This window comes from Ctenopharyngodon idella, chromosome 2 (genome assembly GCF_019924925.1).
Source record: "Ctenopharyngodon idella isolate HZGC_01 chromosome 2, HZGC01, whole genome shotgun sequence".
Classification (NCBI taxonomy): Eukaryota; Metazoa; Chordata; class Actinopteri; order Cypriniformes; family Xenocyprididae; genus Ctenopharyngodon; species Ctenopharyngodon idella.
In genome coordinates this window covers 37,770,189-37,794,249 of record NC_067221.1, presented here as the reverse complement: position 1 = coordinate 37,794,249, position 24,061 = coordinate 37,770,189, and the positions used below count along the sequence as shown (strand labels likewise).

The 24,061-nt window shown below is 36.4% G+C and overlaps 1 protein-coding gene across 1 annotated transcript in view; it reads right to left on the bottom strand.

Annotated features, from left to right (window-relative positions):
* Positions 1 to 23,879, bottom strand: part of sema6ba (sema domain, transmembrane domain (TM), and cytoplasmic domain, (semaphorin) 6Ba) — a 145,473-nt gene extending 121,594 nt beyond the window's left edge. Inside the window, exon 1 of the mRNA XM_051869932.1 lies at positions 22,087 to 23,879. The gene's annotated coding sequence lies outside the window, so the exon portion shown is untranslated. The remainder of the gene's footprint in view (positions 1 to 22,086) is intronic.
* Positions 23,880 to 24,061: the final 182 nt, after the last annotated feature.

Sequence of the window (24,061 nt, the reverse complement as noted above, 5' to 3'; positions counted from 1 at the left end):
AGTCATGTGGTCAGTATCATGTGACAGGATGTGACATCATTCAGACACCTGCAAAGGACCACATGGTCGTGAAGCAAAGTAACTAACTTTCTCTTAACTGTTTGAAAAATTCATGTTTTCACTTGCTCATACGCATGTCCCGAAACATCAGGTCATTTGGTACAACTGCTATAAAACATGGAAAATGTTGTAATATTTTAAAAACTTGTACTAAATATAAAATGTTTGGTTGTCCTTTTGCTAGCTAGCTAGCTAGATATCAGCCTGTTAGCATTGTTTGAAAATATCGTCATTCGGTATAACCAAGTGTCATTCGGTAAAACCGAAATTTTGGTGACAAATTTTGTCCATCTTGTAAAAAAAAAAGACAAAAGCAGTATTAATTGATTATAAAAACAACAATCTCATTGTTAACACTTAATAAAACTTCAAAATTAATTATTTCTACATTATGTGTTTTTACACTTTTAAAAACCTTATTCATCAATGACCCAGATACATTCTTAAAAGGTTCAATGGGGTTCTATAGAAGCCTAGGGTTCTCGACTCAATTTTATGCCAAAAAGGTTAAATAATTGCCCAATACTTTCATGTTTAATGGGTTATTTTAAATGTTTCTGTGATAAAGTATGTTTACGAGCTGTTTAATTCATAAAAGTTTAACAAAATAAAAAATTAATTAAAACAAAATTAATGAATTAAAACTAAACCCATAAAATGATCCCATGATAAGACCCCTAAAAGGTTCTATATAGAACCTTTTCTTCTATCAGAGTAGATTTAAATAGGATTATTTTGTACCATATTTATAAAAAAACACAAAGACAGTGCTGGGCAGATTACTTACAAATTGTAGTCCGTTACTGATTACAAATTGTAGTTAATAACAATCTATTAGATTACACAATTTAGGTAATGTAATCGGATTACATTTTGATTGGTTTTAGATTGCTTTGACCTAACTCATTTATCACAAACAATCTGGGAAAAAAAGGTTCTATATAGAATCTTAGGGTTCTCGACTCAATTTTAAAGAACCCTTTATGCCAAAAAGGTTTTATAAGGAGAAATGTTTTAAAAGATTGCATGATACTTTCGTGTTTAATGGGTTATTTCAATTTTTTGTCATAATGTTTACAAGCTGTTTAATTCATAAAATTTAAATAAAATAAAAAATTAATTAAAACAAAATTAATGAATTAAAACTAAACCCATAAAATGATCCCATGATGTGAACACCTAAAAGGTTTTACTGTATATATGAAGCGCCTGACAGAACCCTTTAAAGGGTTAGTTCACCCAAAAATAAAAATTTTGTCATCATTTACTCAATTTGATCCAAATGGTATGAGTTTCTTTCTTCTGTTGAACACAAAAGAAGATGTTTTGAAGAATGTCGGTAACCAGACAGTTGATGGCAGCCAAAAAAAAAAAAAATACCACTGAAGTCAATGGCTACCGTCAACTGTCTGGTTACCAACATTCTTCAAAACATTTTCTTTTGTGTTCAACAGAAGAAAGAAACTCATACCGGTTTGGAACAACATGAGGGTGAGTAAATGATGACAGAATGTTCATTTTTGAGTGAACTAACCCTTTAATATTCTACATATATATAGACACACACACACACACACACACACACATCATATTAACCTTTTAATCATAAGTGTTAGAAGACAAGGATACCTGGTATCTTTCTGGGATTGTTCTTAGATCTGCTGGGAAAGATTTCATTCCAGACTCTCACTGCAGAAATCAGTGTAGTTAGAATGTCTATGAATTTCCCCTGTGGGATCAATAAGCTTCATCCATTAATCTAGCATAAAGGCTGCATTCATCCAGACTTCGTTAAGAGTCAGATAAACATGTCTATTTCAAGAAGAGTGAAAAGGTCTTAAAGGAGTCTGGTTCATGAAAAACATTCCCCGCTCTGACTGTCAGGGGTGTAATAAGCTTTAATCTGATAGAAAGATAAACATTCAATCTTTCTTTTTTGAAAAAAAAACAAAACAAAAAAAAAAACAACTTAAACATTTGCCAAGAAAACAAAAAAACAAATTAACTTCTCTGATTGCTTCTTCAGAGACCTAAACCACAGACAGAGTGACATTCAAAGGATCTGTCAGGATCCGGAGATGAAGGAAAGCTAGAAAGAGCTGAGATCATCGACACACATGGAGAGTGAATGCCAGGATAACGGAGACTGACTGCAGTCTTATCACAGCGAGACACCACTGTAAACAAATCCATCATATCCTGTTTAAGAAGAGCGGGAGCCGTACTACAGCATTACAGATGATGGGAACAATCTGTAGTAGATCCACACTCTGACATTTTTACTGCATAATGTTCTACATGACCGGAAAGTTTCCCCCAAACACTTGACTTTGAGCTGGACTTCAAAGGGGCCATAACATGGAAAACACAATTTTCTTGCTCTTTTAAAGTAAGCGTTCGATATATGTAAACACACTATAAATGAAGGATGGGAAAGTGTCATTACTGGATCGATGCAAAGAAGCCAATTAAAACAGTAGTAATTTACAAAGATGTACTAAAGGGACAGTCGCAAAAACAGATTGCTTTTTTTTAAGGGTGAGAGTGATCATGAAAAATGGTATGTTAAACCTTGACTAACAATACGCACAAAATTAATAAATATAATGAATTAACAATATTAATTAATAATTATAAATAATCATAAAACATGTCATTTATAAATAATTAAAAATAGTATTTTAGTATTTTTTTAGATTCTATTAAATACATTTTTATTTTATATTCAAGAAATAAATACTGTGTAATTAAAATAAATACATACATAAATGTGTGTAAATAAATAAAAAAAAATACATAAGAGGTCATTTAATTATTTTTTTTTTTTTAAATGGGCGAACTGTATTCCTGTATTTTGTATCAAACTTCTGACATTAGAAAATTATAAAACATCATAATCATATTTTCCAGCAGTTTAGTTTAAAAAAATTATATCTGGGTTTTAATAAATCTAATACCCAGTCACAGTGTAAACAAAAAAGAATAATTCATGCTACTAATGTAAAGAACATTCTGCAGGAAAAATCACAATAGCGCATTAACAACAACAATAACAGCCTAAAAACTCACAAAGCCACTCATTTTTAACAGCAACACTAGCTTACAACCAAATTGAGTAATAAAACACATTAAACAGGCAATAATGCTTGCATGTTTTGTTCTAACTCTCATAACAAGTAAAAATGATTGATGATCCTCTCGAATGCATTTACAGACTCTCGTGCAAAACTGCTGAATTCTGGAGGTGAGATCGGAGGACGCATTTGTCATTTCACCACAAACAGTGCCGTCTGAAACGCTCCATTTACAGCACAAATCAACAGCAGCAGCCTCAGCATCCGTTTAAAGGTTAAAAAGAAGGAAGGCTAAAGAACAAGAAAGAAAGAGAGTGAGAATGATGTCTGGGCCAAGGAAACTTTGTGAGGTCAGCAGTGCTGAAAATGGCAGTGTTATCAACAAGCGCACCACTGCTGGTCTTTGCAAAGGGCTAAAAGATACAGGCTGAGGCTAAGCTGCGGCTCGCTGGCACACACAGACGTGCTGGGAAAAAGCCTGACTCCTTACAGTTTCCTGCTAATGTGCCTATGCACAAACTGTGGATCTTTCTAGAGGTGTGTCTCAATCCGCTCCCTAGTTTTAGAAAATACACGACCCAGGGAGCCATTTTTAGGACTGTCCCATTGTCAAAATCCTTCCGGTGTGCTGAAATACTCACTAAAAATACTCACAATGTGCCTAAAACACCCTAAATGATGGAATTAAAAAAAAACGTATTTTAAACTTATTTAAAATACTTTCCCATTTCATTGGTTTTGTTTTGTCACATTTGTCACAAAGAAATAGATTTTTAAAGATATTTTTGGTATTTTTGTTGCAAAGCATAATTGTAATCAACAAAACATGGGAAAAGCATTTTAGGTAAGTTTTAATTTTTTAAATCTGTTTTTTATTACATCATGGTTTTTGTTTGTTTTTTTAGGTGCTTTACATTTATAAATAAAAATACAGTTCTTTTCAATAACAATTTCTGTCAGTCTGTCAAGCTGTCAGAGACATTTATATTGTATTTTTTATTTATAAATGTTTTTTTGTTTTTTTTTTTTTACGTAAAACAATCTAAAAAAGCATTTAACATAAAAATAAATAACATTTATAAATAAAAAAACAAGAATAAAAACAAGAATACAGAGCCCCGCACATGACATCCAGGAAAAAAAATAGTAGGCTAAATCATGTGCACGATTTACTAATTTGTTCCCTCAATTTATAAATCATGCGCACGATTTAGTAAATCAAGGGAATGAAATAGTAAATCGTGCGCACGATTTAGCAAATCGAGTGAACGAAATAGTAAATCGTGCGCACAATTTAGCAAATCGAGTGAACGAAATAGTAAATCGTGTGCACGATTTAGCAAATCGAGTGAACGAAATAGTAAATCGTGCGCACAATTTAGCAAATCGAGTGAACGAAATAGTAAATCGTGTGCACGATTTAGCAAATCGAGAAAAAGAAATAGTAAATCATGCACACGATTTAGCAAATCCAGAAAAGGAAATAGTAAATTGTGCGCACAATTTAGCAAATTGAGGGAAAGTAATAGAAAATCGTGCGCACAATTTAGCAAATCGAGTGAACGAAATAGTAAATCGTGCACACAATTTAGCAAATCGAGTGAACGAAATAGAAAATTGTGCGCACAATTTAGCAAATCGAGTGAACGAAATAGTAAATCGTGTGCACGATTTAGCAAATCGAGAAAAAGAAATAGTAAATCATGCACACGATTTAGCAAATCCAGAAAAGGAAATAGTAAATTGTGCGCACAATTTAGCAAATTGAGGGAAAGTAATAGAAAATCGTGCGCACAATTTAGCAAATCGAGTGAACGGAATAGTAAATCGTGCGCACAATTTAGCAAATCGAGTGAACGAAATAGAAAATTGTGCGCACAATTTAGCAAATCGAGTGAACGAAATAGTAAATTGTGCGCACAATTTAGCAAATCGAGGGAAAGAGAAAAATGTGCACACAATTTAGCAAATCGAGTGAATGACATAGTAAATCGTGCGCACAATTTAGCAAATCGAGTGAACGAAATAGTAAATTGTACGCACAATTTAGCAAATCGACGGAACGAAATAGAAAATCATGCGCACAATTTAACAAATTGAGTTAATGAAATAGTAAATCGTGCACACGATTTAGCAAATCGGGAAAAAGAAATAGTAAATCATGCGCACAATTTAGCAAATTGAGGGAGATCATCAAAAAGGTTAACAAGCACATTTCAAAATGCCACTATATTTTAAACAGCTACACTCTAAAAAATACAGGGTTGTTTCAACCCAAATATGGGTCAAATATGGACAAACCCAACCACTGGGTTAAAAATTTTATTTAAAAAAAAAAAAAAAAACAGTTGGGTTTGTGCATATTTGACCAAAATATGGGTTGAAACAACCCTATTTTTTAGAGTGTACAACGCACCTACACGATGCACAAAATTATTGATACTATGCTGCAAAACCTTGTAAACCGTGTTATCAGTACACCAGTGTTTAATGAATCAAGGCCCCTTGCTAGTGTCCAAAATTTGTGTTCATGTTATACTGATTCACAACATAAAGAACGAAGCGATGTAATGAGACACAGCAAACACCTCATCAGTCGTCAAAAAGACAGGGGAGGAAATTCAAATCAGAGGTTAATGTACAGATGTCAGCTTATGCAATTCTCCTAGGACCCCGTCTTCAATGGGCAGACATTAGCATAAACCGCAGGGCGCGAGGGGGGAGACTGATGACCAGTGTAGATGCAGTTTCAAACCCCAGGAGACTTGCCATCGGCAAAATGAATTGGTAACCAGAACGTAGGTTGAATCAATGCAGCAGGCACTAGCATTAGAGCCGTGCTAGAGAGGTTCAAAAATACAGAGAAAAAGAGAGAGACTTGATTAAATGGTCTGATTACAAACCACCTGCACAGTAAAACACATCAGACGGACGAAATGATTAATGAGCCCATACCAAACACATTACCGGCCAATCAAATGACAGCTTGGGCGGAGGTTGGTTATGAGAATATTATATTTTCTGAAGAGAGTGTAAGTGGTGCTTGTCTATATGCAAAAGTCATCTACATAAGGGTGTTGCTAGGTAGTTGCTAAGGTGTTTTTAGTGTTTTTGTTACATTGCTATGTGTTTGCTAGGGTGTTTTGGGTGGTTGCTTATTGGCTCAAGTACTTGCACTAGCTCTGCGATGCGCCACGCACTACATAATCACGTTGGAAAGGTCACGCGTGATGTAGGCGGAAGTATTGATCCAGTGTCTACAAAGCGGACGTGCAATGTAAAACGCCCTTTACAAAAAAAAGATAAAAGATGTTTGACTTCGTCAGGCGATTTTGAAGTTGAAGGAGAAAATTAGATTTTCGCCCTACCAGGGTACTTCCGCCTACGTTACGCGTGACCTTTCCAACGTGATTATGTAATGCGTGGCGCAATGCAGAGCAGTGCAAGACGAGCATTTGTGGTTTAAAAGCATATACATTTTTAATAAAATTTTTTTAGAAAATGACTGATCATTTCACTAGATAAGACTCTTATTCCTCAGCTGGGATTGTGTAGAGCTCTTTGAAGCTGCATTGAAACTGCAATTCGGACCATCAACCCATTGTACCCTGGTGAAGTCCACTATATGGAGAAAAATCCTGGAATGTTTTCCTCAAAAACCTGAATTTATTTTCGACTGAAGAAAGAAAGACATAAACATCTTGGATGACATGGGGGTGAGTAAATTATCAGGAAATTTTAATTCTGAAGTGAACTAATCCTTTAAAAATGGTGTTTCAGATGTGTTCAGTCAATCAACATACACTTATGTCACTGGTAGTTCCTATTGTGCTGGGTTAGACCTTACTCTGAAGTTGGAGCTAATTTAGTCCTCCCCCAAAAGGCATTCCGATAACTCAAATTATTCCCATTTCCTGCGGTGCGAACACGGCAAAAAGCAGGTACTTCTGCCAATAGTTATAGGAACTATAAAAATGTTCCTCCGTTTGCCAATAAAAACCTTTTTTTAAGAGTCTAAGAAAAAAATGGTTCTTTCTGTTCCCTAAAAGATTTTTTCGGGAATCCAAAATGGATCTTCTATGGAACTGCTGCAAAAATTCCCTTTTGGAACCTTTATTTTTAGGAGTATAGCAAGCACTACTATTAAATTCAGTATAATTTTACATGCTGAAAAAGCAGCTGGATGATGAAAGTGATTTGTATAAAAAATATTAATTTGACAAATGTTCAAATACACAATTACGATTTCACGTGGTCCAAGATGCCACACAGCAAGTGACATGTATAAGACAGGCTGCTTTTTTCCATTAAGCTGAAAAGGAGGCGGGTAGCGAATGAAAGCAGATTGTACAAAAAGCCTGATTCAATCATATAAATGGCTTTTCTTTTAATGAATTTGGCTCAAATTAAATGAATGGATCTGTATGGGGTCTTTCACTGACATTTCGCTTTCAATTAGATGGAAGTTTAATAATCACTAAGACTCCTTTGAGATATGTGTTAGATTTCTGCAAAACCATCTAACAATTCCAAGGTTAAGTCTGTCTCCTCTGTGAATTTCAAATGAATATGGACACTGTTATGCTGACCTTGCTTAAAATGAATAGATAAAAAAAATCTTACATAGTACATGGCAGTGCTTCAACTTTCTGCTCTGTTAGATTTAAAGTGAACATGAAACGCCATATGCAACCGATTTTAATTTTGAAATGTGATGTAGAGGGACTTCATCTTCATCACTAACTTTACTAAAATCATAAGTTGACCTCAGGAAAAATAAAAATAATAAAACGTACCATATGACCCCTGTAAAATATCAAATGGCAGTTTATGGATACGCTCTGGTGCCTTTTGTTTACAAGAGATGGGATGTTATGGATGGTTCTGCTTTGTCCTACAGTGTTGGTTTTGCCATTTAAACTGAAAATGAATTGCAAGCAGTCTGTTTGCAGAGTTGACTGCTCCTGACGAATTTCCCATCATGCACCACAGGGAGAAATGAAAAGAATAAAGCAATGCTAAATGCCCCCAAAAAAAAAAAGAATAACAAGGGAGAACAAAAAGACTGTGTCTGAGAGAAAGCTAGACATTTATCGTAATCTTCTCCAAAATCACATCGTGCACTTTTCCTTGGAGATGTTCCCGTGTTCCTGGCCACTTAAACAACATCACACACTTCTGAAAGTCTTAATTCCTCTCACTTTATTCTTCCCCATTGGCGGGGGGGTCACAAAGCTAAACACTCCTGCAACATCTGACAACTAAAAGATGAATTTCAAGACATTTCTTTTCAAAGGCCCATTCAACTGACTCTCATTAATCAAGTTATGGCTTCAGAACTGACACTGGAATCAAAGCGACCCGAGTTAGTTTTTCACTCTTTCTTTTCCTCTGCCATGTGCGCTCTGAAGAATAACCCCCCGCCGCCTGTATGTCTGGTGTCGCGGGGAGCAGGTCAGGGGATTGATGCCCCTCTCCAGCCGAGCTTGTGTGATCTACTTCTTCGCAGATACTGCCACATTGCAGGCGCTTTTCAAAGGGGCATTAACCACTTTCTAAAAGCCGTACAATAGCATGGTGGGGCATCCAGCATTCCGCATGTCCATGTCATAACTGGGTGATGTAGCTATTCTCAGCGTGTATAAACAGATCAAGAGCAACTGCAGGGAAAACAACTCAAATGTTTATGACAAAAACATTACATTATTTGACAGTGAAACTCGTGATACTGAAACATCAACTTAGCATAGTATCATCAAACACTGTCCCAATCTCACATTTAAATTGTGATGATTTTGATGCTCCATAAAAAGTGAATAGAAATTAATTAGGTTAAACAGAAAACAAAAAGAAACTTCTGCTCTATACTCCAGTACCTAAGATTGTTCTCCTGAGAAAAAGAACCGATTAATCTCACGTCTCCTCTAGATTTTCAAAAAAGAGCTCAACAAGACACTCCCTCCTGAGACTGTCAACTTTGTCTTATATGTATCACCTACAAATTTTTTCGAGGAAGTAGTCTACTACAATATACTGTGAATTAACAGCGCTCAAAGTCGACACTCTGAGGCTGTGGTCCAAATCACACCTATACCCTCAATCACTGTTCCCTACATTAGTTCACTAATATAGTCCACTTGAGAAAGTGAAAATGAAAACACATGAGTGAATTCAGACACTGATGAACACCTGCTGTTAACAAGCAGAATCACTGAAGGAAAGAGAAACAACAAGAACAGAAAAAAGATTGAATCAACTGAAGTTAAAAGAAGATATTAAATCTCTCAAGATCTGATTAAACAACTCCACAAACCGCATTACCAGCTTCACTTATTACTAACCAGACTGACTTTATTTCTGTCATAAATCTACAAAAGTTTTTATTAAAAAGTAACAGAGGTTTAGATGTTGATGATTTATTGTTTCGTTTGATGTTACCATGATGAAGATCAGCGATTGCTTTAGTTGGGCTCTTGACCCTTGATTTTTTTAACATTAGTTTTTCTTTGGCTGTTTTTATTTGTGACTGTGGAAAAGTACATAAAAACAATGCCAGCAAGAATGCAAGCTGTTATATCAAGGCCAAAGGAGGCCATACAAAATTAAAATAAAATATATATTTTGGGTTATTATGTGTGAATAAAGACTATTTAGTTGTTTCAGTTTGTTATTATAATTTTATCTAAAAGTCCTAAATTCCTTAAAAACAGGAAAATAAAACATTTATTTACTTATTTTATTGATATATATTTAAAGAATATAAGCAGCCTCTGAGGACTAACATTTTCCTTTGGGATGCCTTGTTTTTGTCTCATCCCCTCTATCTACATTTAGCATCACCCTAAATAACCTCCCTGCCAAGCATTTCCAAAAAATTCATTCATGAATTTAAATTTCAATACATATAATATAGACTATCAAATTATTCCATTTTGTTTTTTAAAAGTGAAATCCATTCAAAATGCCATGCACACCTTTTAAACATGCACACAACAGTCATATTTAAACAGCAAAGAAACATCCTGATAGGTTAAACCCAAAAAACAATTTGAAACCTGTGGTTTTGGACACGCCGATGTCAATCGAGCCACCCTGGGAAGTCAAGGCAAGGGAGTAATATTTCGCTTCGCATCAGTGCTAGCACTCGGTTACTTTTAAAAGCATTTTATTTGTTTACCCAACGCCAGCCAGCCACACCGCATGAATTTATATTCCAATAAGAGGGAGGTGAGAGTTACACAGGCTGTTGCGGTCTCCTTGTTCACCACAAAACATTTTGAGAGCGCTGCAAAACCCTCACTGGTCAAAACACAATGTTCCAAAATGATAGTACACAATTCTAAGATGTGCTAAAGGGAGATTATTGTGGGATTTGAAAATAAATGATTAAAAACATAGACCTGGATGGTGACTTTCAATGAAAGTTATGTGGAGCACAAATAAAGAATTTGCGAGAGTTTTGGGAGGCTAATTCTGGAACATTGTGTGTTTAACTGCTGATGAAATTTAGTAGCTAATTGGTGGCTAACTGCTTTTAAATGAGCCCCTTATGACCAGTTGTGTCTATTTGATTTCACAGGCCTGTATACACTCTTTTATGTGGTGGAGCTTTGGGGAATACAATGCGTTCAGAACATGATATGTTTCAAGAGCTTCCTCTCATCTCGCCATGTTAATAGCCTGTCATATAACCCACACATCTAGCAGGAAATAAATGAATTTAATTCAAGACTTACTAAGATGTGTTTTCAGATAATGTTTTTCTTACACCATTAGTAAACAGTTTTTTGTTTTATGCATTAACCACACCTAATTTAGTAATGATTTATGCTTAATACAAGATAAAACAATACACGAATAAAGTAAGAAAAATACACTTGGTTTAAGATACAAATGTTCAAAAGCTTGGGGTCAGTAAGCTTTTTTTTTTTTTTTTTTAGAAATTTATACTTTTCTTCAGGATGGAAGCATTTAATTGACTGAAAGACAAATTTATAATGTTACAAAAGATATCTTTTTTCAAATAAATATTTTTCTTTTGAACTTTCTATTCATCAAAGAATCCTGAAAAGCAAAATTATGTTTTTATAATTTTAGAATGATTTCTGAAGGATCATGTGACACTGAAGACTGAAGTAATGATGCTTTGCATCACGGGAATAAATTACATTTTAAAATATATTTAACTTGTAATAATAATTCACAATATTATTACTGTATTTTTGATTAAAAAAAGGTAGACTTGGTGTGCATAAGAGACTTCTTATGACTTTAAAAAACTTTTATAAAAAAAAAAATCTTATTGATCCCAAATCTTTGAAATTGTCTTGTTAACTTTGGCAAATCTGTAGTGGATTTATAGATCCCAGCATGCTTTGGAGATGACATGTAGATGACATGAAGGTTAACACTACATTGACTCTATAAGCAATGACTGCGCTAATGCCAGTGACAAGTAAAATCTTACTCATTCATTAAATATAGATGCTAAATAATTTACATTTAGCATGTTCTATGATAGCTGTTGGTTTGAACTGAAATAGATAAGATTAACCTGTTCCAGAGCTACAACTCATGAGGTTGGAGCTACTTAATTTTTTTTTTTGAGTAATCAACTTAAAAATGTGTGTTTATGTTACAGATTATAAAGTTTCTCTAACTCAATATAGTTTGTTGGTTGAAAATAATTTCATTCGAATTTGTCATAATTCATAACTAATTGATGCAAACTGTTGCATTCATTTTGTTGTTGTTGTTAAACCAACATATTTTTTAGAGTCACAGCGTGTGTAAACATCTTGCTTTTCAAATAAATTCATATTTTTTAAAAAGGATAGTTCACCCAAAAACTTACTTTCTTCTGCTGAGCACAAAAGAAGATATTTTGAAGAATGTTTCAGGCTCAGAAAACTTTGGAAACCAACTGACTTGCAATGTATGGACAAAAACACTTTTTGCATTTTTCAAAATATGTTCTTTTTTGATAACAGAATTTAAAGGCTTAGTTCACCTCAAAATAAAAATTCTGTCATTACTTACTCACCCTCATGTCGTTCCATACATGCAAGACTTTCGTTCTTCTTCGGAAGACAAATTAAGATATTTTTGATGACAAAATGCTGTCAGATTTCCTTCCATTGACTGCCTTTGCAACTTCCACTTTGACGCTTCAAAAACGTCATAAAGAGATCGGAAAATTAATCCATATGAACCGAGAGGTTTAGTCCAAATTTTCTGAAGAGAATCAATCACTTGTTATGATGAACAGATTTAATTTAGGCTTTTACTCGCATGTAAACATTGATCGGCGAACATAAGCAGAAGCTCAACCAAACCTGCTACACGCGGGTCATAACAAGCGATCGATTCTCTTCCGAAAATTTGGACTAAACCGCTCGTTTTTTAAGTGTCAAAGTGAAAGTTGCCAAGGCAGTCAATGGAAGGAAATCTTACAGCATTCTGTCATCAAAAATATCTTAATTTGTCTTCCGAAGAAGAACAAAAGTCTTACGTGTGTGGAACGACATGAGGGTGAGTAATTAATGACAGAATTTTCATTTTGGGGTGAACTAACCCTTTAAGGATCTTTTACCACAAAACAAGACAAAAATACTGAAAAAGAAAATGTTTTTATAATGAACAGCAAAGAAAAGGAAAGTCTTGCAAAGACAGTGCAGAAGATCAACTACCTAAACCAATTTAAACCAGCTAATGATTAATCTTTAACCAGCTAGAAAACCATGTAAAACAGGCCACCATCAGACATAGGTTTTACCTTAATTATCGAATAACATTCACAGCAGCTGCAAAGGTGTAGTTAACCGTCCTGGGCAAGGTTGTCGTTCACAAGCCTAATTTGTTCAAAACTTAACTAACATCTTTCATTTCCTTTCAGGAAACTGCTAACAGCCAGTTCTGACAGTTTGGTCTTTCTGTGGATTCTTGTGCACTCTGTTGTTATGATATGATATTACGGTTTTACTCCGTGACTGGCTTGAATTATCTGTGTCTGTGGAGCTTGTTAGCTCACATTCAGCTCACTGTTAGCGTGGCAGATGACTCAAGGTGACCCATGTGAACTTTCAAACGGCACGTAGAGATAATTGAAGCCCTCTCAACTGCACTGGCGAGTAAGATACTGTTTTAAGAACATCAATTGGATGTGATGCACTCCACTGGACACAGGCGTACATGTACTGTGAATTTTGAACAAGAATCCACAGCTGTGAGCACAAGGGACTTTTTACTTGCCTTTTACTTGCCTAAATTCTTGTCAGGGAAAATATCGCTGCCTTCCAGTTAACCAATTGCGGTATCTCAAGGAAATCGTGAGAACAATGAAGCCTTTCAGGATCAATAAACTGTCAAATGAATTTTCTCTAAATGTGTTTGATGTACTCCCATAATTCTGTATCTCTCCCAGTGACTCCAGTCTGTCAATACTTAATGATTTAATATCAGTCCGTTCTTGGCCTCTGACACGATAGTTGGAACATATTGGATTTGAAAGGAAGAGTCTCTAAAATATAACTAGTGATAGAACAGAAAACATACATATTAAAAAATACTAAAGTGCTCAGAGGGAGAAATGTATGTATTGCATAATTACACAACTACTTCTATTAGACAGCAATAAGATTAAATGGAGAGCAAATGAAGACTTCAAACTACAATACTTAAGTTTTCAGAAGGAGGAATCTAATCACAAATGGCATGTCTTCTCTATTGAGATGAAATGTACATTTCTACATTTCTGCAAAACTCAAAAAAAAAACATACCTATACATAAATTTCACTGCAGTTTCCAGCTGAAATAAACCCTAGTGGCAGTAAAACACCAACAACTTCTATTCCTGTACACACAAATTATACTGTCTATCAAATAATAGAGTCTTATTTTTGCACAGTTCCTTGCACAATACTATGACCTCAAAAACTTTTTTGTAGCTGCAAACTACATTGTAAAAAATTATTTTTCGAAGTTGTAAATAAAACAAAGTTTACTGGAGTACATTTTACCAGTTCTTGCTACTTCAAAAATCCATGTTTAATTCAATGTGTTACTTGCTGCTTCTTTGCAATTAATTGTGAAATTTACTAGAAATAGTTTTTCAGTGTAATTTTGTAGAAATGTCAGCACAAGTAGCGGATCCGTCTATCAGCGTATATATTAGGGATCCTGCTTTCAAACTCTCCCATGTGTATCTGTGTAAGCGCTCTGTGAAGAGCGTCACTGATATCTATTTACAACATGTTTTTGAAGCGTTGCTCATTGTAGCCAATCACAGACATATCTGTTGAGCATGTGAACTCAATGGCCAATCAGAGATGTTTAAGAATCTGCTCAACAGCGCTCAAAATGCTAGGGGGAAATGCTAGTATTGTCACATTTTTAAAATTTCAGTACCGACTTGGTACCGAAGTCGGTAATTTTGACAACCCTAGCCACATGCATGTTTTTTCCCCAATAAGACGGGTTGGTCTCCTATAAACTTTCAAAAGAGGTCCATTAAAAATTAAAACTCATCAAATTTCCCATCAAATTCTTCTAAAATGAATTCCTACTTTTCCAATATTCCAGTACATCGACAGCAGTCTCATTTGTGTCTATTTTTATAGGAACTTCTGGCTCAAAGCTGCTTGATACTTAAAGTCACCATTAAATAGTGTTGTCAAAAATACAGATATTTCGATATGTACTGATACTAAAATATCTGAAATGATTCCAATACTCCTTTCTGCAGCATCAATACACCCATACCAGATGCGCTTTTTTGCTCTCCTCTCAGACAGCACCAGACACGCACTAGCCTCCTCTCATTCACTCACGTCTCTTTCACTACGTTTTAATAGTGTTGGTGTGACCAAGTCTGAATTATAACGCATAATAGTGCAATATATACGCATAATTCTACTCATTCCCGCAGATTTCGCGATCATCTCCAAAGCACACACACAAAATTAAGCTGCCTCTGACATACAGCTCATGAGTGCTAAAATGAGCTCTTTTTCGCGGCTTATTAATGGTCAAAAATACACTCAAAAATAAAGTCACAATGCCCATCTTGGTTAGTATTAACATAAACACAGTCGTAAACAGTTCAGAAAGAATGTGTAACAGTATTTTGAATCCGTGCATGAGTCAGGTCTTAAAGGGACAGAAGCCTAATAAATGTGCCGCTCTCAATAGGGCCTTTCGCACCGGAGGAACCTTTTCATAGTTCTTAGAACTATTGGCTGGAGTACCCGGATTTTGCCGTGTTCGCACCACAGGAACTAGGAACGATTTTAGTTCTAGGAACTCCTTTTGGGGGAACTAAATTAGCTCCTACTTCTTTTCTCCGCCTCGATGATATGTAATACTGAAAGTTGTCATAGGATTTTTCGTCTCTTAGCCCCACTTTTTGCTCTTTCAGTCACGTAAATTATGCGTTTACATTCCAACTCTGTTATCACGAAACCCACGACACACAACAAACACAGCTCCAATCACGGCATACACCATCCGCCGTTTTTTAGCCACGTTTAAAGACGGCACTGTTGGCCGCGTCAGAGTTCCTATTCCCGGTGCGAATGCAACCAGGCACATGGTCTGGGGGAGAAATTAGTTCACGGGGAGCTATCCTAGTGGCTATCCTAGTGGCTAGTTCCTATAACTAGTTCTCTTTAACCTGGCATACACATAACGCATTATCAATTTATATTTTCAAATCCGTTAAAGGATTATTAGGCTGCATAAATTAGGTCAGCCAGAACCGGGAACACTTCCTATTGCACCACATGTACTTGTTACATCAGAAGAAGAATGGCATCTACGCTAATATTAGTCTCTCTGTTTATCTCGAGGTTTACCGTAGTCAACCGGATCCGGGCCGTATGCAGGTGAGATCAGGGACCTGCGCCTTGACATGACCACAATGCAGCCCTGAAGTATCAGCAGAGATTGAGTCAACTAGATCATCCATTGTGAAGGCCTCATCGACACGACAGCCAGTGGCACAGTTCCTCAACAAACCGTCCATACCGGCGTGATGAATACGATCCTCAACTGGATGGAACTGGAATAAATACTTTGAATGTTGCGATCCCATCGGACTTATGATAGCTACCTGAATCGTAACAAAGCACTGTTCGCCAGAGGAGGACTGGCCCCCCGACTAAGCCTGGTTTCTCCCAAGGTTTTTTTCTCCATTTTAACACCTATTTGCCACCTGTTTGCCACCTGATGTCACCTGTTGGAGTTTGGGTTCCTTGCCGCTGTCGCCTTTGGCTTGCTTAGTTGGGGACACTTGACATTTGATATTCAACAGTGCTTTGCATCTGCCTGCATTGACACCATTTTCTTTAAGAGCTGCTGTGCAGCCAAAATTATATACCAGTTATCACTGTAAAGCTGCTTTGACACAATCTGCATTGTAAAAAGCGCTATATAAATAAAGGTGACCTGACTCGACTATATCTGAGTTCCTGGAACTATTCGGTGTGAAAGCTCCTTATGTTGTTAATGTTAATCAAACAACAAAAGACAAAGAGAAAATCATTTACTGCTCTTGACTGATTAACTTGTGTAACTTTAATTGATTAATCTGTATTTAATTTTTACAATGAAAATGATCCAATGTTATTTTAAATTTGATTACTTTGTTTCTTTTATGCAGTTCCTACCTGAAAAAATAAAACAGTCTATTTAATTTGTACCTTTATTCTATTGCATTTATTTGTGCTATTGTTAGTAATTTGTTTATTTGTTCTTATTTTATTACTGTATACTTGTCTTTTTTAAATTCAATTTACCATTTGAAATCAAGCTTCCTTGTGCTGTGTGTAAGCTATTGCAACAAAATTACCCCACTGCAAAAACAAATACACAGAGTTAGCAAATATTAAATAATTGTAATGGTAATTGACATTTATATATGAAAAAAAGCTTAAAAGCTTTAACATATAAAGTGATCTCTCAGAAGAAATTTTTGAATGCCTAGACTTTCAATGAATGGACAAAAAAAGAAATAATATTAAACATATGACAGTATATTCAGCATATTTTTCCCCAATGGTATCGAAAATGGTATCGAATATCGATACTTTTGAAGGTATTGTATCGAAGAGAGGACACTACCATAAAATCAAAATCGACAATCCTTATTTTTTATAGAATGTTGCAGTATTTTTTTTTAATTCATGTGCCCTAACCTTCAACCAAAATAACTTCCCTTCCCTCTTGCAGCGACATCACTTTTCTTCTCTGATGACGTGTTTACTGACACGAGGGCAGGGCAACCCGTCACTCACATGAGATCGACCAATAGCAAACCACAACCATTCAACCATCCCATCAATTCCCTGTGGACAAAACCAAGTCCTGCCCTACATTTGTTCTTGTTCGAGAAGCCACTTCACTCGAATATATGTCACAATAGGAAAGGCTTCCGTTTCATGCTGACTTTAAACGACACGTAACTGAGAACTCAATTAACTTGATGAAAGAGCAATGCCTGAACAATAAAAATACATCCTCCGGATTGAGTAACACACACAAACACAGATCCGCACACATCCATAACACATCCAAATAACACCTTGAGCTTTAAATCCTCCCTTATTGTTGAAAAGATGAGAGCAATCCTTCGGTCCGCAGACCACGAAAAAGGACAAGGCTGGTCGTCACGCGCAACAAGTTGCAGACAACAGTGAGACGTCACCCTTGGTCACTCGAGCTTACGGTGCATGTGAAGGAGGAGGGCCTCCTCGACGCTGCCGCACCCCAGTGAAGGGTGCTCGGCCCCCGGGAGAGACGGGAAGGGAGGACTATGTGTATTAACCCAAACAGACACCTGCTATTTTTGTGCAGCACCTGCCTGGCTGGCCTGCTGCGCTGCTGTCTGTGTGCACTGCAGAGATAACAGGGGGGCTATTCACGGCTAGTCAGTCGGAGAGAGTCAAGCCCTGTCTCACTTTCTGTGTGTGTGTGTGTGTGTGTGTGTGTGTGTGTGTGTGTGTGTGTGTGTGTGTGTGTCTTACTCTCTCATACACATCGAGACCTGTTCTGTCACTCCTTTTCTGTCCAACAAACATACACATACAGACAACCCGTGAACACAACCCTTATACAAATGCACAATCAATCCTTCTCAAGCAATTCCAGCTCAATTCATGTATCTTTATAGGTCGTTCTTTCGTACACACACACATAAACGCACACGCGCACACACACACACACACACACACTTCAGTCTGTCTGCTGCACACTGCGGCCAGCTGATCTTGGAAAAGGAAGCATTTCTGTGAAAATCTTGTTACCGTTTCCAGTTTTGTGAATAACAATCACTCTAACAAAGCATCACATGTAACAAAATGCACTGTAAAAATGAAGCTGTGAATAAAACTAATATTATAAGAATATGTTTTGCAAGAAAATAGTGTTTCAGTCTTTCTACTTCAAATGTAATGTTTAATTCAATGTGGTACTTGCTGTTTCTTTGTTTATTTCTGAAATTCAATAGCAATTTCTAAGTGAAAATTGTTTCAAAGTAAATCCTACACCAATTTTTCTTTTCAGTGTGGATACAAAATTATATACAGATCCAACTTATCATTCTTTCCATTATTAGTGGTACTTATTAGAGGGAAACATCATTATTGCTCATACTTTGGGTTAGTGCTTTAATCAAACCCTAACCCTTTTGTGTATCTTGACATAAATTATATATCCAGTCATTTTGCTTATTGAGAAGAGGTGTGCTATTACTTTTCTTTGTGACCAGAGATATGATTTTCACTTGGTGACGATAAAAGAATAATCACAGAGACTCTTTTGAATTGGTCACCTAGCAACCACCTTAGAAACTGCAAAGCAACATGCTAACAACTACTCTGAACACCTTAGTAACTGCATAGCAACACCTTGGCAACCACCCAGAACACTCGAGGTGGAGAGTTTTGCACAGGCAAGCAACAAAATGTTCAAATCTAGTTGTTATTTACTGTGCACTGGAGTCAAACACAAACATTTAAGCTCACGTCATCTGTACAACATGCAGCTAGTGTACGATTCCACTGTTATCTGTAGATGTTATCGGAATATCTAAATATTCTGTTCTCCCCTGGAAGTCTCTAAACTGTCCCTATATATGATTTATTTTTCAAAGTCATGGAACCTATGGGTAAAAAATAAATAATATAAATAAATCATGCAGTGCTTAAGAGGGCAAAGACGTCAGCAAAAAGAAAAACAACAGGCAGTTACAGGCCAGCTTGTTTTTACAACACCTTGGTGTAGGACATTTCTGTCTTTCTCAGGAAGATACTAGCTGTGTCCGAAATCGTGTACTGTTAAGTAGGTACTACATTTGAATATAAATTTACTTCACGACCATTGAAAAAGTATGTTCTATATAGTACGAATGCGTGTAGTATGAATGAATTCGGACGTACTACATCCGCTACGTTGTTACTGTCACATGACCTACCAGCGTCAGTTACGTCCCTTTAACTCCATTCACAAATCCTCTCTCGTTGCCTCATGGGATAGTAAAGTGTCCATCGTATGCGCACTTCAGAATCTCACCGGAAGTAGCCAGTCATCCGGGTACTTTTCGGCTACTGTTTTTCGAATACTATGAATTCAGACATACTACTCTGTTCGCATACTGTTTTTCGCGTACTATAGAGTAGAGAAGTATTCGATTTCGGACGCAGCAACTGTCTCACATCCATCTATCCATCTAGCTATTTAGCTAGCTAGCTTTCCCTAATATCATTATATATTCTAAACCCTTGTCTGCATAGTTGGCGCACAACTGAAACTCCATAGCAGAATAACAAAAATAAAACATTACAATAAATATTTATTTAATGTATTATGTATTATGGACTAACAATACATACATTGTACAGCTTTTATTATTTATTGCTAATTCAGAAATGTACTCTTGTTCATTATTTATTAAATGTTCATTTATACAACTTGAAATGTTATTAAATGTATTAGTGTATTAGCAGGAATGAACATTAACCTAGATTAATAAAAGTCATAAAAGTATTGTCTGTCATTAGTTCAAAATACCTTATGCCTTAACTATAATGTTCACGAATTGACAGTTATTGTTAGCTCCATAAAACACACTGCAATAAAACTTGACACCATTTGACATCATCAAAAAAAAATTAATTAAAATCAATTGAAAGAAAACATTCTGAAAGCTTCTTTTGTGAAGTCAGTCTTATGGATTCCAATGTATAACATGATATTACCTTCTGACAGCCTCACTGTACCGTGGTACCACCACAATAGCTTTTAAAAGGTCGCTCTCGGTTAAGTTTAAGTTATAAATGGTTGGTTTTCCTTGGAAACAAGGGAACCAATTCCTCTTAACTAAGCTTATAAATTATGCAAACCTACTAGAGCAATAAACCTAGACACAATCATCACATATAGAACGTAAAGGACAAAGGCTGAATTCAGGTGGCGATTGCATTTCAGTCATGCATGTATATCCCAAAGCACATGGTGAAATGATCCCCTATTCTCCAAGCCAATATATGAAAGCTTTGTCTTCAGAAACACTGTTGACATGCGAAACGTGCTTTACATAAGCCTGGCACTGGAGAGGTTTGTTTATTACCAGCAAGAGCCGCAGAATTATGAAGCATCAGCGGGCCTGGAGTGTGCATGCATTCACAACAATAGAACGATGAACCAGTGAAACCACACCGCATCAGATCGCTCACCCCGCACGTGAGCGAATTACAAACTAAACAGTTTTGCAAGATATGGATCTTGCATGCATGAACTATGAGACAAGCTACTGAAATCCAACAAGCCGTGAATGAGAAGGCAAAAGAGCCCTATCAACCAGATACACCTGGTTAAAATTCCTAAAGGAATGTGAATTCCATCATTATTTTAAAGCAATCCTGGAAAGAAAATTAAACATCACACAAACAAAAACTGGATCTTTCAAACCACCAATAGAGTCAAAAGGAATTTACCATGTGATTTCCTTTAAATGTCCAGCAGCAAAACATTATTTCAGTATAAGACATACAAAGCTCTGCAAAAGATATATTCAATATTCAATAATAAGACATCAAGAATCAAAAAATCCTGGGAATTTCAGTTTATACTATTGGATCTGATTCTTAATGGATACAGATGACAATATTCCAATAGAAAGATATATATATTCTTCCAGAAATGTTGACTAAGGGATACATATTATGTAAATATTACTTGATTAACCATCTTAAGGACTTATTGTGACCTTTCAAAACATATTATTCCCAAAAGGACTATTGCAATCCCCAATCGAACAAATGCCCTTCATCAAAAAGAATGTAAGGAAAATGTTCCACAAACTCTTTGCTTCCATGTGATTTCCTTTAACTGCTTAGTAGCAACACATTATTCCAGTACAACACAAAAATAGACATTTTTAATTAAAAAAAAAAAAAAAAAACATCCTGAAGGAATAACAGTTTATCCACTCAGATTCCAGTAAGGATTCTTATGGATGCCATTAGGTTTGTTTCCAAATGTTAATGCTATTTCATAAATATTCCTCCAGGGTTTTTGACTAGGGTGGATATTGGCTTGATGAACCTACAAGATCTAACGTGCATCATTGTCAGAAATTAACAAGAGCTCAGGGCAGAAATGCCTGATAAAGTGACAAAAAAGCTCCATATATTTACAGACTGGGGGCAAGAAATGTCTAACTCATCCTCTGTTTTTGTGTTTTTCATAATTCCTAATATTTTAGGCCAATAGTTATAAGGATTTAGTGCCTCATTAAAACCTGTGCAGCTAATATGAAGTGTTTGTGATGGAAAAAAAGATCCAGTCAGCAACAAAATGCCCCTGCAAATTCATTTTCTAAATAAAAAAGTTAATTTCTGACTGTGATGTGCATTAAATCTATCACTAATATTCCACAGTGACTGACCGGCTCACCTGGTAAGTTGGATGTTGGTGTGTTTAAATCCTCAAGGTGATGCGTTTCTTCTTGGCGCAGGATGCGGGACAAAGCTGATAATTTCACCTGCCTCTCCTCCAAAGCGTTCACGCGCACCGGGCTGACATATCGGTAAAACACAGGCGTCTTTGAGCGGGTCCGGTGCGCACCAGGCGTTTATAGCGCAGTGGATCCGCGTTCTTCCACCCGCTTACGCAGACACAATGTCCCTTTCGCGACAGGATCAGTCGGGATCCGGTGTGGGGACGCTGCTGCTGCAATTCGGTTAGGATATAACGGGTAGGTGTGGTTGGGTGAAGGGACGGAGACAGACAACCGTGGCACGGGTCCAAAAGAGCAGTCCTGCGTTAAGACGCACGGCGCAGTGTGTGCCCGCCCGCTGAAAGCCTTTCAAATGCAGAAGATTCACGTGCACATGAAGATATCAATGTCTGAGGATCCTTAAATGGTTTCGGGGATGGTTAATAATGCCATACATCCTCCTGCAGTCAGGAACGGAGCGTCTCTCCAGCGGTTCCTTTGGCGATGTTCATGAATCAGTCTGTGCGACGTATAAGCTGATATTTACATCCACCGGTCAGACGCCGAGCGCTGCGTAAACACGAGCATCATCCGCGGGCTTCAGACTGAGGAACCTAACCATCCGAGAGGGGGGATGGATCTCTCCCTCTCTTTCCTTCACACGCGCGCGCGCACACACAGACACACACACATACATTCAGTTAGGCAACGTATACACCCTCGGATAATTAGATCTAATTAACAGGCCTATCTCAATTGTTTCTCCTATAGATTAAATGAAGAGAAAATGGAGACCATCATGCTTCTCAAATTTGTCCCTTGAGAAAAATAACCTATTAATCTCACACGTCCTCAGAGATTCATCAGAGGTCTCAATGTCTCAAACTGTACAGAAGACCATATTCAATAGCATTGAGCAGTCTAAGTCACAATATGAACTGGAAAAAATCTCATCAAATTCTTCCATGCAAGAGAAAAATGATTGGTGACCAAATTTAGTAAAGGATTTAGTTTAAAACAGTGTTCAATCAGATTGCTAGTGAATTTCACAAATAATTACAAAGAAACAGCAATTAACAGATTTGAATTAAATATGAAATTTTGAAGTGAAAAAACTTTAATAGTTTCTTGTGAAATGAGCTTTTTTTTTTTTTTTTTTTTTTACAGTAATTCCATGTTCAGTTGCATCAGGAGAAACATCTGAGATAAAGTCGATACTTGAAACATATTTGACATCTCCATTGTGTCTTTTAAGAGCAACAACTGAGCAATAAGATTTTTAAGAGCTACTGGAGAGCACCTCCCTCAGACTTGTATTGCTATCAAAAAAAGCTAATTATAATTACAGTCTTAATAAAGATTCCAACTGGATAAAAGAATTTCCCTTTTCATTCTCTAATATGAGAGTCTAGTTTTTTCTCCATGTACTGGTGCTTTTATAAACCCAGAACCCATGACAGTGATCTGAAAAACCTGTAATAATACACCAAGAACTTTATAAACCTTCAAAAAAGTTAAGAATCTTATGTAGCAAATTTTTTGTTAAATTTGTTTGAATGAATGATTTAATGACAAATAATTATTTTAACAGTCACTTTTCGCAACCTACTGGTGTAAGAATGTAATTGATAATCTTTATTTTAAGTGTCACGTTATTTTCTTAAGCCCAAAGTATAGTTCACTTTTTACTCATACGCTAGGGTCAGTGTACAGTGCGTGTGACGTGAATTTCGTCATCAGAAGAGTATGCACATACTGTATGCACACTGCCGGATTTTTGTAACCGTGCGTACTTGTACGCGCAGGTCGCACATGCGCATTTAATTAGTTGATCCACAAGGTTGCAACCGTGCTCTGGGGGCATCGATTCACAAGTAAGTCAAAGACAAACTGCATAAACAGACCGGAACGCATGCAAGCTACAGCGACGAT